We start from the raw sequence: 4,313 nt of genomic DNA, 5'->3' as shown, positions 1-4,313 counted from the left end.
TTTATTCACAGGTATTTCAGCAACTTTTTATAATCTGCCGAAGCTCTTGTCGCTTTTCTTTTCACTTGTTCTGCATTAATCATGAGCAAAACACACACATATGTACCAAGATGTTAAAATAACTAAAGCAACATGAATACAATATATGTCAAAGTGTGCAATCGAGATGTGAAAATGTGCAAAATGATTACAAGACAACTATAAAAAATGTTTATTTGACACGTGTGAATACAACTGACAGACAGATAAAAGCTCTGATTTCCACAGAAGTCATCTGTGTTTTTGTTTGCCGGCCGGTCAGTGACGCCTGAATGGACTTGTGGCCATCGGCTCCTCTTTTCACGTTGCTTGACAAACGACTGGTCCTTTACAGAGCGCACACCTGTTACTGCGAGCCACTCGAGGTTTATCACTTAAAGCAACGCTGCTTTGTTCACCCCGTCCTCACACACACTAACAGGACCTTTTTTTTAACACTCTGGGACACAGATGCTAACAAGACAGCGAACCCTGTCAGCCTCACTCGGTCGGTGGCCCTGTGACCGAACTACCTTCCACAAAACACAGCCTCTGAATCCAAAATCTGCAAAGTTCTTTTAATTAAAACACAACGACAGCCCCCTGCCAGCTCTGTGAGTTTTACAAAGCTGCAAATGTAAGGCTTTTTAGTCTGACATGCACAAACAGGAGGGGCATTTAAGGCTATTATATCTCCAGAGTTTGTACAAACATCTCATTTGGCAATCACAGACTGTAGCTGCATTTGCTCTGAAGGGTCCTGCCCGTGTGTTAGCGTGTGAATGTGAAGTGGTCTGCTGGTTTGTTTGCTTGCTCGGTCAGTGAGCTTGCCGCGGGGCCGGAGCCTGAGGGCAGCAATTGAAAATAAATTTCAGTTGAATAAGGGGCAGCGGCCGCATCAGCCGAGCTGCTGCTAGAACAAAAGCAGTTGAGGGGATAAGTTATTGACCGGGCTGACAGCCTGAACGAGGTTGATTATAACCGCCTGGTCGCTGTGTGTCTGTGTGTGTGTGTGTGTGTGTGTGTGTGTCATAGTCATAGTGAAGCAGGTGCAAAGGCCATTCCCTCTCTGAGTCCACCTCTCTTTCTCTCTCTCTCTCTCTCTCTGCCCTCGGGGAAGCCTCGGGGCCCTCTGCCCTCCTGTCCTCAGCTGATTCCATAGACTAATGTTTAACCCGTACTGCCAAAACAGAAAGCATATTTCCATCATAAGAGCACTTTGCCATCGCCATTAGCGACTGAGCTCATTTGCATGTTAATTGTGCAGTTAGAGAAGTGGTGTTGACACTTCCCTTTGTCCACGGCAGGGTCGAGGGAAGTGAGAGGACGGGGCTGCGGAATGACGTCCATGTGCTTTATTGTTTCAGGCTGGTCGTATCATCTGTTATCACGAGACGCTCCAACACAATGGAAGATAGATCAAGTTAATTTAATAAGGAGTTATTTATTAAGCAGCACTGAAATAAAGCTCTCATCTGTAGCATTTGTTATATGAATTACAAGGCCAGTTAAAATCAAGTCATTTCCCAGATGTAAATTGGTTACCGTGTTAAAAAAATACCACACATTTATTTAAGTACTATACTTAAGTACGATTCTGATGTACTTTTGCTGCTGTATAATTTGCTGCTGTATAGACCATTTTATGACAGCTTTAATATCCTCGATAATTACTCTTTTAAACATAAAACATGTGAAGTATTGATGCAAATTAAATGATCTAACAGCAGCTATGGAGGAAGTGTTCAGGTAAGTAAAAAAGACAAAGTATCAAAATGCTTTATTGGTCTAATAATAGTATTATTAACAAAACAGTGCTTTAAGAAATTCTGTTTTGCTCCTAAAACGTGTCTCACTTCAAACTAGTGGAAGAAAACATTCATAATGCACATTTTGATTTATTTTACTGCACAATGTCTATCGGATACTTGTGCAAATCAGCACATATTTAATTGGATAATAGCTCATTCACACTGATATCATTTTCTCCGTGATGTTATTTATTAGATTAAAAAAATAGGACATTTAATTCTGAAATGTGGTAGCATAAGTATAAAGTAGGAAATGCATTCAAAATGTTGTACAGTAATTTAGGAAAATTAGCTAAAATGACCTCTGATTGTCTAGTTGCAACATTTAAATGCAGCATTTCAACAATAATAATCATCAGTTAATACGATTAATTACGAGTTTCAGTCATTTTCATCCTGGTATTGGTGAAATATTCCACCACTGATCAACCACGTGAGCAGGATCGTCGTCGATATTATTAATTACAGGCTGTAACATAAAGAAACTACAACCTTCCTGACAAAACGGACATGCTGTGTTTACACAAACACACACTCTTTCACTTTTCTGCATACAAGCCAGTTTTGGTGTGAATTTTGTGGGATAAATACGGATTCAGCCAGACAGAAAGAATTTGTGTGTGTGTGTGTGTCAGCAGTAATATTCTCCTACAGTGACTGACAGATGGCGTTCAGTGTTTGGCCATAAATGTGCTCTCTGAGTGTTTGTCGCTGTGCCAGTCGCCTGTAGTTTGGAGACTCCCCGTGAGAGTCTAACTGTCCTGACACTGCTCAAAACCAACTGTCCTTGATTGTCAACCGCGGACGAACGGCTGCGTACGTGTGTGCACGCGAACGTGTGTGGTGGCCTTCTGGAAAGAAGAGCGGGAGCAGGCCAGGGGAGCAGATGTTAATGGGAGAGATATATCTATCTAAATCTCTGGCCACCACATGCTTCAAATCTGCCCAGAGGGACGAGGCTCACAGCACGGTGACATGGGGAAAAACTGAGCAGGAGGTGTTTTCTGCCTGAAATACGGGAGACGGGGAGAGGATTGCACGTGGTTGTGTGTGTCTTCCAGCTCCGGGCCTGGCACAGTGCTGTATGACAGTCCCCTCTCAGCGGGGGGGAGTCGGGCGACAAAGTGAAACATGGTCGTGAAGAGCGCGAGCCACGACTGAAGCCAAGAACAGACAACACAAATAGAGAGATCAGACCACCTCTTTGTGCGGTCCAGTCCAAAATGAAATAAAAATGTGTTTGATGATGTTTCTCAGCTGAACTAAATGAAAAGTTTTAAAATAAAGGGAGCTGGAATGTGGACCAAGTTTGAAGCCAGCGTGACGTCCGTCTGTAATTGATGCAGTCAATGTTTTTAGTTGTTTACGGTCATTAAAGCTGACAGAGCTCACTTTGGCTTTGCCAGCTGTGAAATTTTTTCATTGTGGATACATTCAAATTGACTGTGACTGAAAAGGAGAGTTAATCTAACAGATAAAGTGAAGAAGACAAGCTCAAAACCAGCTACAAAAGCTCCACTCAAATCACGCTTACATTTCAGAGATTCAGGGGAATGAGATGATAACTGTCGTGATCGCCCTGCAGCTTTCCAAAATAACTTTTAAATAGCTTTAAAAAACAGTCCCGTCCTGGAGAAGGTGTTTCACCCGCCCAAAATTAAATGGAAGAAAAACCGAACGATCATCTCTTTTGAATAATACCACTTTCAGTATTAATTGCTAAAGATCTGGAAAAGGAGTCTAGAGACATGACTGGTTGGGGCTCAGGTGGTACAGCAAGATGTCCACTAATGGCAGGACTGGCACTTCAGAGTAAGGCTGGGCAAGGCACTGAACCCAAGGTTGCTCCCGATGGCAATCTGATCTCCTCAGTGACTGAATGGGTCAATGAGAAACACTCAAAAAGTTTTTTCAGTACCACTAAGTTAAAAAACGATGATAAAGTACTCCTGGGCAAGCCATGTTACATTAATTGGAGGTAAATCTTAAGTAATGCCTGTAATGTTTAGCATCTGCAACTAAGGCAGACTCTTCCTGGTCAATGTTGAACCAGACTGTCAGTCTAACAAGTTTGTGATTTCTCTGGTTAGGTTGACATGAAACAAATGTGACAGTCTGGAAAATGCCCTAGTTTGATTTCTTTCTGTGACTTAAAGAATAAATTCCACGGTATTTCTGAAGTTACGGCCACAGGACTTTTAGTTTGTAGTATAAAAACAGAAGCATTTAATTGATGTACGGACAACATGTGATGTTTACAGGAGAGGAATTCTTAAAGCGAGATGAAATCAGACGTATTTCCAGGGAATTCTGTCTCATAAAGGTTTAAATGAGTTAAAGTCCCGTCTTAGTCAGAGAAATCTAGTCTCCTCCACCTCAGTCTGTATCTTCTTCTGCACAGGTTTCAAGACAACATACATGGATTTAATTGCACATTAAAATCATTATTGGAGCCGTACAGTAAGTATTGTTTTAACCACTTTT

Source organism: Chelon labrosus (assembly GCF_963514085.1).
Source record: "Chelon labrosus genome assembly, chromosome: 15".
In the NCBI taxonomy this organism is placed as follows: domain Eukaryota; kingdom Metazoa; phylum Chordata; class Actinopteri; order Mugiliformes; family Mugilidae; genus Chelon; species Chelon labrosus.
Note: the sequence above shows the minus strand (reverse complement) of the source record.